This window comes from Aythya marila, assembly GCF_965140915.1.
Source record: "Aythya marila genome assembly, chromosome: W".
NCBI lineage: Eukaryota > Metazoa > Chordata > Aves > Anseriformes > Anatidae > Aythya > Aythya marila.
The window spans coordinates 15823851-15838133 of record NC_139081.1 but is presented as its reverse complement, the minus strand read 5'-3'; positions in this window follow the sequence as shown (position 1 = coordinate 15838133).

Sequence of the window (14283 nt, the reverse complement as noted above, 5' to 3'; positions counted from 1 at the left end):
CCCTGAGGTAAAATTGTCCACCTATATTGTTGCTTCCGCCCCCATTTCAGGGTCTTTCCAGTCAGAGTTGAATGTACATGTATGTTTGCTCTCAGGGCCAGAGAGCACTCCATTAATAACACTGTTATTCCAGTCTAACAATTTACTATTTGAATGCCCAATTTAATCATCAAAACCCTTCCCAACAAGTTAGTCTCTGCCTTGGGTACATACAATAATTGCCCAGTGATCATTTTATCCCCTGGTCTCAGCTTAGTATTCCCCAAAAGTGGCACTGTTATCCCAGTCCCTTCTGCCCCCATCACTTTTTAGGGTTTCATTAGTTAATTTAATCCCTGATACTTTACAAGTCAGTAATGACCTAGCTGTTCCCCAGTGTATTGGGTTTGATGGCAAGGTTCGGGGGGTGTGAGGGGTGTGGGGGTTGGAAACTGCAGTGGCAGCCCCCGTGAGAAAAACCCAGAAACCTCCCCGTGGTAGATAAGGGACAATTTCATCTGGCCCCAAAGGGGCCCACTGCTGCCCAGAGCCAAGCCATGAGCAATACAGTCTGTGCCTCTGTGAGAGCACATCCACGAAAACAAACAAAGAAATAAACAAAAACCTGCTGCTCAACAGCAGTTGGGAGAGTGAGAACCCCCCCCCCCCCCCCCCGCAGACACCAAAGTCAGTGCAGAAGGAGGGGGAGGAGGCGCTCCAGGCGCTGGAGCCGAAGCCCCCCTGCGGCTGCTGGAGAGGCCCCTGGTGGAGCAGGCTGTTCCCCCACCGTCCCCCTCCCCGATGCTTGGGAAAATGACCAAACACCACAGCAAATATGCAAATATACCAAAACTTCTAGACTGTTACTTAGATAATGCCTACATCACCTTTCCCTGCTCATTCAACTTCAAACAGCTCTGTTAAATACTACATGCCACACCTTTAACACCTTCAGCAACCCTTTTAACACTTCCTTTATCTTTCTCCAGCCCGTACTTTTCTAATACCAGCACCAAAGGCTCAGTCAGAGTCCAACTTAATTCCATACCTTTTCCCTCCAAGATACTGAAACAACATATCAATCAATATGCCATATTTCATCCCATTTTCCTTCTTTCCACAAAACCAACATTGACTGTAATATGGTGTTATAATTAATAGTTCCATTTAGGGGCCACTCCGCTCCATCCTCTAGTTTATAAAGTGGCCACCATTGATTACAATATTTGATAAGAGTTCTTTTACTTTCTGTACCCTCTCACCCCACTATATCCCTCCAATGTGTTAGTATACATCCTAGAGGGCTTTTCCTCGGGATTTCTTTGCTTTGAACTTTTACTATTGTAATCTACAGTGGTTAATATTCCACCATTTTCCTAGAAGCTCTTTACTAGTCAATCCCAATCCCTCCAAAATCCACAATATATGGATACACAAGTAAAATCAGACCACTGTAAATTAACTGCCTGTTGACAATTACACTGAGGACATTTAAACCTGATGAGCCGATAATATGCATGGGCAAATTTTTTTCCCTTAGACATACACCTCAATGGCAGTTCTTATATTTACATATTTACATATTAACATATGTATAAAAGAATACTTTAACAAAAATGCCTGGGCTTTTATATATACAATATACAATGTACAGTTATTATTCCAGTTAGAATTATTCCTCAGCAGCTGCAAACATTATGCCAGTTGCCATTAAAGCTTGCTTACCCTCCTCCTGTCTCTTTCTTAAAATCTCGGACATCCCCGGAGTTAATGGGGATGGCCACATATTCCTAGTCACTGGTCCCTGAGTGCTAGAATCAGAGTTGTTATTGGCATCTCCCTGGGGTTGCAGATTAAGAAGCCCGGGAGTCGGAGGGGCTGCAGGTGGGGGTGGTGGAATATAGGGAGGTGGTGGGGCTGGGATCTCTAATTCTCGGTTTTTCCTTGCGCCTCCCATCCCCTCCTTTTTCTTTTAGAGGATATAAATTGGCTCGAGTTTCCGAGCTGATCCACAAATGTGCATACTCACTTTCTTCCAAACTAAAAGGTTCCTTTGAGTTTACATAAATATTTAGGCCTGACAAACCCAATCTTCAAAAGACACAAATACGGGCCAGTAAAGGTGGTCTCCTCAAATCTGTTTACCACCCCAAACTTCAACACAATAATGTATCATTTTTACTTTATTCCTTCCCCACCTAAAAGGGGAATCCTCCCAATTTTTAATCATTAATCCCGGGGTAACCTAACATCAGACATTACCCAACCCATGGGACCAGAAGGCTTACTCTTCTTCTGTCCCATCTTCCGGAACACCTTCACACACACACGCATGGATCGCTTCCCCCTTTTCGTGGCCCAGTCCCTCGCGGGAGGTGGGAACCGCACTACCGAGGGGTCCACACTCGCTTCGTCCGCACTTGGACGTCTCACACGTTGTGCTCCGGGAACCCAACCCCAACCGAACGGAACACCGGCCTATACTTACCCACCCCGTGGGTATTCGTTCGGGCTTCGTGCACAAAGGTTGCCTGGGGTTTACCGGTTTTATTTGCTTGTGTCTAATTTTGGGTTCATCGGTGAAGGATCTGAATGAAAGTAGTCCTAGCGAAGGCCGCTGAAATCAGGGGGGCGCCCCCTCCGAAGGTCTTTCAATCAGATTGCCTTCATCCGAGTCACGGCACCAAATTGTTATAAATTAGACCACACAATTTACTGGTCTATTGAAATTATTTTATTAATCAAGTAAGCAGACACAAGCAAAACAGCACTGGGCGGCTGGGGAGTCTCCGCTCCACCATGACACGCCCCTTTCCAGTGTCGCTGTTTTATAGCATTCAAGTTCCGGCTTGTCGAGACCTGTCGAGACCTGTCGACTTGTCGAGACTTGTCAAGACCTGTCGACTTGTCGAGACCTGTCGAGACCTGTCCTGAGACTGCACAGTCTGTTGTTGGGGGTCATTATTCTTCCTCAGGTGATCATGCGTTGTGCTTGTGTTCAGGTGGGGGCAAAACAGGATGTCTTGAGGTGGGTGGTATCTTACAGAATCTTTGTTTTAACAAGGATGTTTACCCAACCCCCCTTCCCCATTTGTCCCCATGTCACAATGCCGTGAGTTGTGAAACCTTATCTCCTCAGTAGATTCTTTAAATTCTCAAGGACAATGAACAACCCCCCTACTAATTTATCACAGTTCCGATCTCCCGCGAGGGACTTGTCTGGTGAAGGACTGAAGCGATTCCTATAGGATTCGTGGGTGGGTGATAGGTCCTAAACCCCCTGCAAGACACTCTTACTAAGGTAACCAAGGGCTGTGGGAATTGCCATAGTAAAATTCCTAGATGGGTCAGACAGAATCAAAGACCAGGGACCAGAAGAAAGGGAGCAAATTACCAGACATACCACCAGAAAATCCATTAAGAATAATGACTAGAAATTGGAACGATAGAGGCCCCAGAAAATGAAAGAGTAAATTAAAAATGGTCCAGTATTATATGATAGAATGACCAAAAGATCCCTTAAGACCCCATGTATTTTGGCTGATATTTGGGTCCACAGAGGACTGGGTCTGTCAGGCTTTGAACATTAATGTTAATAGTAGAATACCCGTGGATCCAGAAGAGAGCAAGTATGCTGCAGCCTGGTTGGGACTAACAGAATCGCCCGCCACTCGTATAGTTAATTTAATTAAGTATTACAGTCAATGGTGGCCACTATATAAACTAAATAGCCACTTTATGGATCAATCGACTATAACGCTATCTTGCAATTAATGCTGTTTTTGAGGAGAGAAGGAAAATAGGATGAAATGTATGCTGATATGTTGTTTCAGAATCTTAGAGGGAAAAGGAGTGGAATTAAGTTGGCCCCTGACTGAGCCTTTGGTGTTGGCATGAGAAAAGTACAGGCTGGAGAAAGATAAAGGAAGTGTTAAAAGGGTTGTTGAAGGTGTTAAAGGTGTGGCATATAGAATTTAACAGAGCTGTTTGAAGTTGAATGAGCAGGGAAAGAGGATGTAGGAATGTTAATAGTTCTGCCTCAACCAGAGGCTGAGATCTCAAAATCACTGGTGTGAGCCCTTTGGGGCAGAGGGACCATGATGGGTCCAAGAGAGTTGTCATGGAAACAGAAAAGCAGCTAACTCTTAAAACAACCTGAGTTCATGTGTGAGCTCAGATTGCAAATGGGACCGTTCAGGGAACTGTTGACAATTGCATTCCCCTGACCGAGCCCCCACTGAGACCATAATCACCCCGGAAATAATGAACGGTAAATACCAAAATCTGGTTAAATTGGGAATTGAGAATCTGTTCCAACGAAGTCCAAAAGAAACCCCTATGGAATTTTTGGACCAACTTTGAAATGCAATGGAAAACAAAACAAGCAAACAAACAAAAAGAATTTGGACCTGGCTAAGGAATGCAAACAGAGGCAATTGGCTAGCCTCTTTCTAGGGCAATTGGCCCCTGATATCAGAAAGAAATTGTCTTGGGCTGTGATTCAAAGATCGAAGCCGAAATTCCTTTAAGTGGTATATTCTTTATTGCAGCGCTGGATGCACGGGGGATCTCTCCACCTATCATGCATACCCAAAGCAGAAAGCAGTCTTGAATTTATACAATCAATCTATCAATATTCTACAAGCACCTATACATATGCATTACCTATCCCTGCCTTCCCTCGATGTTCCATACACCCATACTTCCCTCGCTGGACCATACACCCATTAACAATTCCCTTTGCTATGTTATATATCCCTATACACATATAATTAGTGGTGAATTGATCTACTAACGCCTGAGCACCCCAATGCATTTGTTCATGAAATCTCCGTAGCACCCTCATAGCTACTGATTTTGGTAACACTTCTCGTCCGTCAGGTAGTACCTATTTTCCTTTTTCATTTTCTCGAATCCCCATTTGTGTCATCTTTTCCTTTTCTACAGTAGTAAAACAAAACAAGGGGAGGGGGGCATGCCCACCAGACCATAAAGACTTAGCTGGGCCATGCTTGTAACAGTTCCTGTAAGGCTGACTCTCCTCCTCCGAACAATTACATTCAATCCCTTCTACTCCCCAGTCTTTCCAGCAATCATAGCATGGAGATTTCTTTAAATCCTTCCCCTTGCCACAACTCGGGCAGTCTGCTCTCTTAGTCACTTCATATACACACGAGGGCTGCTCTTTTTGCTTCCTGGTCAGCTAAGTTATTACCTCTGATTTGGGGATTCAGCCTTTGCTGGTGTCCTTTTACATGCACCACCGCAATCTCCTTAGGCTCCCTGATGGCTTGTAAAACTTGGAGAATCAACTCCTGATGAATTAGTCCTTTTCCTCGTGAATTTATAAGTCCTCTCTCTTCCCATATTTTCCCAAAGGTGTGTATTACTCCATAAGCATATTTAGAATCTGTATATATTGTTCCGCTTTTGTTCTTTAATAATTTTAGAGCTCTTAACATGGCATATAGCTCGCAAGCCTGTGTTGACCAGCTCGGGCTCAGAGGGCCTGATTCTATTACCTCAAATGTTTTACCATTAACCAATGCGTACCCTGATTTTCTTTTACCCTCGACTACGCTTGAGGATCCGTCCACAAATATCTTTTCCCCTAAAGGCAATTCTACATCTTCCAGATCAGGCCTCAATCTCACTTGTTCTTCTATATTTCTAAGACAATTATGTTTGGGCTGCTCATTTGGTTCACCATAAAGAAACCGAGCAGGGTTTTGTGCTGCAGTCGTTTCTAATGTTAATCTGGGTGAGGATATTAGGATCCCTTCATATTTTAGTAACCTTGCATCCGTTATCCATTTTTCAGCTTTTTGTTGCAGCACCCCACGTATATTGTGAGGGGATATAACCTTTATTTCTCCCCCTAATGTAATTTTTTGTGCTTCTTCCACTAGTAGGGCAGCTGCCACCACTACTTGCAAGCAGCTGGGCCAACCTTTACTAACGGGGTCTAATAGCTTAGATAAATAGGCTACTGTTTTTTTACTGTCTGCCCATTCTTGAGCTAGTACACCATAGGCAGTCCCCTCTGTGCTATTTACGAACAAGAAAAATGTTTTTTTTAATTCCGGGCAGTTTAAAACTGGTGGATGCATCAGTTCTTCTTTTAATTTTTCTAATTGCTCCTCGTCTTCTTTTGTCCATTTGAGTAATCCATCCCTATTCAATTTGTTATATAGAAATTTAACCTTTCCACTGTAATCTTCTATCCATTGTCTACAATATCCAGTTAACCCTAACAATTGCCGCACTTGCCTTTTGGTAGTTGGGGCCTTTATTCCTAGGATCCCTTTAACCCTTTCAGGATCCAGCCTCTTAGTTCCTTTATTTAGCAAATGACCCAAATATTTTACCTCTTTTTCTACAAACTGTAGTTTTGACCTGGATACCTTTAGTCCCTGCGACCCCAAAAAATTCAATAGACTAACACTAGCTTGTCTTACAATGTCTTCATCTTTTCCAGCTATTAGTAAATCATCTACATATTGGATCAGGGTTGTGCCCGGTACTCTGTTGTACTCTTGCAAAATTTGCTCCAGTGCTTGCCCAAACAAGTTTGGGGATTCTGTAAACCCCTGGGGCAGGACCGTCCACCTTAACTGCTGTTTTCTATAGGTGTCTGGGTCCTCCCATTCGAAGGCAAAATAATCCCTAGATTTTTCGTCCAGGGGGCATGCCCAGAATGCATCTTTTAGATCAATTACACTATACCACTGATCTTCTGGGTGTAATTTACTGAGCAGTGTATGTGGATTGGCCACCACAGGAAACCTGCTAACAGTTCTCTTATTGATTTCTCGTAAATCATGTACCAATCTGTACTCTCCATCCTTCTTTTTTACTGGCAAAATAGGAGTGTTGAAGGTAGACATACAAGGTTCTAATAGCCCTTGCTGTAGTAGCCGTTGAATTTTGTGTTTTAACCCTCTCCTACCTTCTTCTGAGAAGGGATATTGTTTTATCCTTACTGGTATTTCTGGTTTGTTTATGGTCACTTCAAAAGGCCTTATTTTCAATTTTCCTACACTTTCTGGCGTGTACCAGACTCTAGGATTGATGTTTGCTTCATCTTCTACTCGGAGTGGGCACAATTTAATTTCTAATTTTTTTCCTATCACTTCTAACCCTATTCCTAATTCTATTATTAAATCTCTCCCTAACAAATTATACTCAGCCTCCGGTACTAGAAGCAGAGTCCCCTTACTCACTTTAGAATCTGATTCTATTAATACTTCTTTTATAACAGGGACCCCAAAGGGCTCCCCCTTTGCTCCAATTACCTGGACTTTTTCGGTGGAGGCCTTGCATCCAGTGGGCAAGGTTTGGACTGTTGATCTTTCAGCCCCTGTGTCCATGAGGAATTCTACCTCCTCACGCTGGGGACCCACTTTTAATTTTATCAAGGGCTCTGTCTTGTTTCGGATCCCCAGCAAATAGAGCCCCTGACACCCCTATTCACTCTTAAACATCCTCTCATCCTCTTTTCTTTGCCTGCATTCTTTCTTCATGTGACCTTTCTTGTTGCAATAAAAACAGGTCACGTTTTTCCGTTCTTTACTGCCTCTTTCCTCCTCCCTAGGTCTCCCATGCATCGCGTCGAACCTTCGATTCGGTCCAGCCCCCCTTTGTCCTTCTCGCACTGCTGCCACCATCATACGTACTTGCTTTTTTTCCTTCTCTTCTTCCCTTCTAACATACACCTTCTGTGCCTCCCTTAATAATTCGTCCAAGCCTCGATCTTGCCAATCCTCTATTTTTTCCAATTTTTTCCTAATATCTACCCATGATTTTGCCACAAACTGGGCTTTAAGTAATGCCTCCCCTACAGGGGTTCCAGGGTCTAAGCCACTATATAGTTGCAAATTCTTTCGTAATCTTTCTAACCATTCCGTTGGGGTTTCATCCTTTTTCTGTTGTTTGTTAAAAGCTTTGTTTATGTTCTGTCCTCTGGGGACAGATTCTCGTATCCCCTGAATTATGATTGTTCTTAAATCTTGCATATGTCCCCGGTGTATGGGATCTTGATTGTTCCAATTAGGCTGCTGCATTGGCCACTTTATGACTGCAGCTGGCCCCTGCTGGTGTTGCTGATCCCAAATTTGCATCCCAGCACGCCTAATCATTCCTCTTTCCTCTGATGTAAAGAGAATTCCCAGGATGGATTGTAACTCTTCCCAGGTATATATATATGGGCCTAAGAATTGGTCTACTCGTTCCGCCACTCCCAATGGGTCTTGTAGTAAATTTTCCATTTCCTTTTTAAAATCTCTCACATCCCCTGAGTTAATGGGGACGACCACGTATCCCATTCCTGGCTGGGGTCCCCCCATCGCTATTTCTCGTAGGGGATATAATCCCTCCCTTAAAGCAGATTTCTGATTTCTTGCCCTGCTTCTGGTTACCGGCCCCTGTGTTTCATGATCCGATTCTGATTCTCCTACATTTGCTAATTCGGGGGGTCCATTAAGGATGGGAGCCGTTGGTGCAGGCGGTGGAATATAGGGCAGGGGCGATGTCAGGACTTCTAAGTCCTTTTTATTTTTATCCCGCCCTCCTTTTTCTTTTAGAGGATATAGATGCGTCCTCGTATCTGAATTTATCCAGAGGTGCGCATACTCACTTTCTTCTAGACTAAAGGGCTCCTTAGGGTTAACATAAATGTTGAGGGCTTGGCATACCCAATCCTCAAAGGAGCCGAACGGAGGCCAGAAAACGCTATCCCCTTTGATGGGCTTGTTGCCCCACACTTCTATACAATAATAAATCATTTTAACTTTACTTTATTTAACTTTAACTTTCCCCGCCTAGAAGGGGAATCATCCCAATTCTTAATCATTTGTCCTAACGGACTATCAGAAGGAACAGAGGGTATCCCTACAGCACTGGATTCCTCCCTCATGGGGCCAGAAGGCTTACTTTTCTTCTGCCCCATCTTCTGGAGCACCTTCGCACACACACATACAATGCTTCCCCCTTTTCGTGGCCCAGTCCCTCGCGGGAGGTGGGAACCGCACTACCGAGGGGTCCGCACTCGCTTCGTCCGCACTTGGACGTCTCACACGTCGTGCTCCGGGATACCCAACCTCAACCGAACGGAACACCGGCCTATACTTACCCACCCCGTGGGTCTTCATTCGGTCTTCGTGCACAAAGGTTGCCTGGGGTTTACTGGTTTTATTTGCTTGTGTCTAATTTTGGGTTCGTCGATGAAGGGCTCGAGCAGGAGTTTCCATTTCTGGGGCTGCCGAAATCGGTGGGGCGCCTCCCCTAGAGGGACTCCTGATCAATCCGTCTTCATCCGAGTCACGGCACCAAATTGTTATAAATTAGACCACACAATTTACTGGTCTATTGAAAATTATTTTATTAATTAAGTAAGCAGACACAAACAAAACAGCTCTGGGCGGCTGGGAAGTCTCTGCTCCGCAACAGCACGCAACTTCCCTTTCCAGTGTTGCTGTTTTATAGCAGTTGAATTCCGGCTTATCAGGACTTGTTGAACTGGCTGAGGCTGCGCAGTCTATTGTTGAGAGGGGGGGTCGTTATTCCTCTGCTTCGTGTTCAGGTGGGGGTAGTGAAGCAGCAAAAAGGATGTCTTGTGGTAAGGAATTTCACAGAGTCTGGTTTAACTCAGGGATGTTCACCCAACACCCCCTCCTGCTTCCTCCCTTATCAAGGCCATTAAATTTTACAACCTTTTCTCCCCAGCAGATTCTCCAAATTCCTCAAAGACAACGAACAAACCCCCACTAATTTATCACAAGTTACATCAAGTAGCTGATTTTTATGCTCCTAGACTAATACATATTCATTACTACTTCTAAAAAAAACAGGTTATTATAATTAGCTTCCGGGGTCCAGTCCCTCCTACTGGAGCATGCGCATCAGTCTCCTCTGGGGGTCTCTAGGGGTCTTTCATGCTGAAGGCTCGTAGTCTTCCTCTCCAAGTTTTTTTCTCGTCCTTCCCCTTTGTACTCCTTTGGCACCGTATCAAGTTTATAGAACATTTCCTGCAGGTCTTGTCTCCCAGCCGTCCTTCAGCTTCTTTTTTCTTCTTCTTAATCTCTTGGCCACCTGGCCAGATATCAGAGGCTTGCATAGTATCCCATAACAGTCACTAGTTGTTATCAGTTGTTCTGAAACCCCCAGACATCAAAGACTTCATACAAACACAAATAGCTTTCTTATTGACACTTCACGAGTAATTAAAACATTCTTCACCAGCCATTCACAGGGACAGTCACACCTATAGCAGTGTTAAGTTAATCTCAAAGAAGACAGAAAAAAGGCTGTAACTGTTAGAAATAGAAGTCTGGAATAACAAAAGCAAACAGGTTCATAAATTTGAGGAGCATTTTCTGAAGACTTGATAAATTGACTAGAATGAGGGGGAGACTGGGACACACTGCATCTGTGGTTCAAGAATTAAATTGCCAGTGCAGGGCCCAGAGGCAGACAGGACTGTTCTTTATGGACACGAATTGTTAAAACATTCCTAACACTTATAAAAGGTGTAAAAGCTATAAAAGGTATAAAAGGCAAGTAAACAGCGCTGGGTGTGCGGGGAGTCTATGCTTCACCAACACGCACACACGAACATCAAACATTCTAAATATATCAACCATTTTCTCGACACGAATTACCACTCCATATATAACAATCCCTCCTCTTCTTTTGAGTATCATTAATTCGTGTCTTGGCTTCAAATTTGGCCAAGGCCAATTGAACCACAAGAGAATGCTTTCACAATGTTCTCTGCAAGATTTATAAACAAATTTTTAGCAATGATTTGAATCACATATATAGAATATTTCACCCAACTCATTGTTCCACAAGATGTACAATAATCGTCACTAGCAGCATCACACACATCAAATTTGATTGATCAAAGTAGATAACCAATCCTCTAGGTATATTTCCCACCTATTATTTCAATTGCTACAATTAGCATCCAACAGGGGTAGCTATGCCCTGATATACTTCAAGTTCCTGTTATGCGTCCCTTTTCACCTGACCCATCCTGGAAGCTTCAAATAAGTTCCAAAACCCTGGAACCCTCCCTCCAGGAGGTTCCGAATCCCTGGCTGTGCCTGTGTCTAGAGGTGTCTTGCAAGTGGTTAACCCACCCACGAATTCTTAGCTTCGGAACTAAATTCCGTCTCAGTTACACCCCCACACACAGTCACACAACCGAATTCCACCCAAATGAACGGTATCTTCGTTCAGGTCTTTGCGCGCACAATTATGGGTCACAAAATAAGAGCTCTTGGTTCTTTACTTGCCTCTTAAGTTCGAAATCTTGTTGGACTCTAGCACCGCTATCTGCAAGGGCCACTATGTGGGGCGCCTCCCTTTACCAGTCACAGATCCAAAGTCCAAGAAGATCACGTCGGGGTCACCAATTTGTTATAAATGAAGTCTCAACTCAATCTGAATCTAGTAATATTTATACTTATAAAAGGTATAAAAGCTATAAAAGGTATAAAAGGAAAGTAAACAGCGCTGGGTGTGCGGGGAGTCCACGCTCCACCAACACGCACACACAAACATCAAACATTCTAAATATATCAACCATTTTCTCGACACGAATTACCATTCCATATATAACAGTAAGGGGCCCAAGGCCTCTTGCTTTAGTTAATTTGCACAATGCACAATAGTTAGCAAAGACACTAAGTAGCATCCTAGTTTAATGCTGTCAGCGCTCTGTGTCTACTTGATAAGATTCTTCTAACTCCCTTTCTCATGACTATGCCAGCAGCACGGGGTAGGGCCGCCGGGGCTGGTGCCACATAGCTCTTTGAGGCCATAGCTCTCTTGAGGCCACCCAAATAGTGGCAGTGGCTGCGTTCCCCATTTCCACACACACAAACCCGCCGTATCCTGCAGTAGCTCATGCCCCCATAGCCCTGCTCACAGCTGGCTGTATAGGTCAGCTCCAAGACAAATGCTAAATGGCAGCATAAGGTTTCCTGCTATTTGTTTCTTCCAACCAACATTTTTGTATTGTGAGGAATGTTTTAACAGGAGTTAAAGGGCAGGAGTGCAGAGACGCAGATTACACTGCCAAATGACCACCGGCAGGCTCTTTCGCAAACCTAAGGTTGCAGCTGGCACTGCCTGCAGCCGTATAGCAGATGTTACACTCTCTTTCCTAACTAGTAATCATGTGTCTCATCCAGTTGTGGTGAATGGTCAGTGGCAAAAAGAAAAGGAGGATGCCACTGACACTAACAGCATGGGTAATAGGAGTAGTATAAGTGACACAGGTGACGGTGCGGGGCGCTCTGCCTGCTGCTCGCCTTCGCCTGACTGTGCACTGCTGCCGACGGTGCTAGAGTAAAATGTGAAGACTGCTCAGATGGCAGTGATGAGAGTGCTTGTGTGAAGAAGATGTGTGCTGAATCTGACTTTGTGTGCAACAGTGGTCAGTGTGTGCCAAACAGATGGCAGTGTGATGGGGATCCGGATTGTGAAGATGGGTCTGACGAAAGTGCTGAGCTGTGTCATATGAGAACAGTGTCATGGAAATGTGATGGTGAAAAAGACTGTGACAGTGGAGAAGATGAAGAGAATTGTGGCAATGTGACTTGTAGTGCAGCAGAGTTCACATGCAGTAGTGGACAATGTATTTCCAAAAGCTTTGTCTGCAATGGTCAAGGTGACTGCTCCGACCACTCAGATGAATCTTTGGAGCAGTGTGGCTGCCAGCCTGCACCTCCGGTGAAGTGTTCTGTGAGTGAGATGCAGTGCGGCTCAGGTGAATGTATCTACAAGAAGTGGCGATGTGACAGAGATCCTTATTGCAAGGATGGAAGAGATGAAATTAACTGCCCTTCTTGGACCTGTGGACCAGATCAGTTCAGATGTGAAGATGGGAACTGTGTCCATGGGAGTAGGAAGTGCAGTGGTGTGAGAAACTGTCTGGATGGCACTGATGAAGCAAACTGTAACAATGTTATTCAGTGCTCTGGACCTGGCAAATTCAAGTGCAGAAGTGGAGAATGCATAGATATCAATAAAGTGTGTAACCAGCAGAGAGACTGCAAGGACTGGGGTAATGAGCCCCTGAAGGAATGCATAAATGAATGTGACTGTCCAGCTGAGTTTGAGTTTGTAAACAAGAGAAACTGTGGAGATATTGATGAATGCCAAAACCCTGGTATCTATAGTCAAATCTGTATCAACCTGAAAGGTGGCTACAAATGTGAATGTAGCCGTGGCTATCAGATGAATTCTGCTATGGCAAAGCAAATTACATAACCGTTGCTTAACTTGTCAGAAGATAAAAAAGAAAGTGTTTCAACAAGCAGCCACGAGAGGAAAGAATTACTGAACCCCCGATGTGAGGGACTGTACCTTGTTTTACTGACTACTGAAACAGCTGTGAGAACTGCAGAAAGGGACCCACGCATCCAGAATAAAAGGACCAGTAACTACTGAAACTTGGAGGGTTGAGTCTGCTCCTGGGAAACTGAAACTCAAGCTAAGGGAGAACTAATATTCTGGCAACGAGGCTCTGCATGAATTAAGGATGCTAAATAAAGGGGACAAGCCTAAAGGGAGAAAAGGGAGAAGGCAAGACCGGGGCAGTACCCTCCACTGTGGTGTGTATGGTCTACCGAGGGAGGCAACCCCTATGGGTATTGACCGTCGAGTGAGAGGGCCTCGAGCAGACTTCTCCCACACTAAGATCAGGTTGTCCAGGTTGTCCCAAGAAAATAACATAAGAACCTTTTTAAACCTATATAAAATTGTGATTCGTTTTACAGGAGCTGGATCACCCTGACAGGCCAAACAGTAACACAAGCCTGAATTGACCCTGAAAGCGGGCCTAACTCCTTGACTGAAGGCTTTTGCCTATTATGATCCAGCTATGTGGGCAGAAGACAGATCCTGGGGCTATAGGACCCCAGTATATATACTTAATAGAATAATTAGGTTATTAGCTGTAATAGAAATAGTTATAAATGATGAGAACTGATTTAAATGAGTTTTAAAGATGAGAACTGCTTTGTATCAAAATTGCCTACCTTTGGATTATTTACTAGCACAAGAAGGAGAAGTCTGTGGAAAATTTAGCTTTAGTAATTACTGTTTAAAGATTGATAAAAAGGGTGTTTCGTGTTTCTTCCTAGTAGCTGATAGAATGTTATGTTCTGGTTTAGGATGAGAAGAATGTTAATAATATGCTGATGTTTTAATTGTTTTTAATTGTTACAGAGCAGTGCTTACACCAAGCCAAGGACCAAGCCAAATTCAGCTTTTCACTGTCCTGCCAGCAGGCAG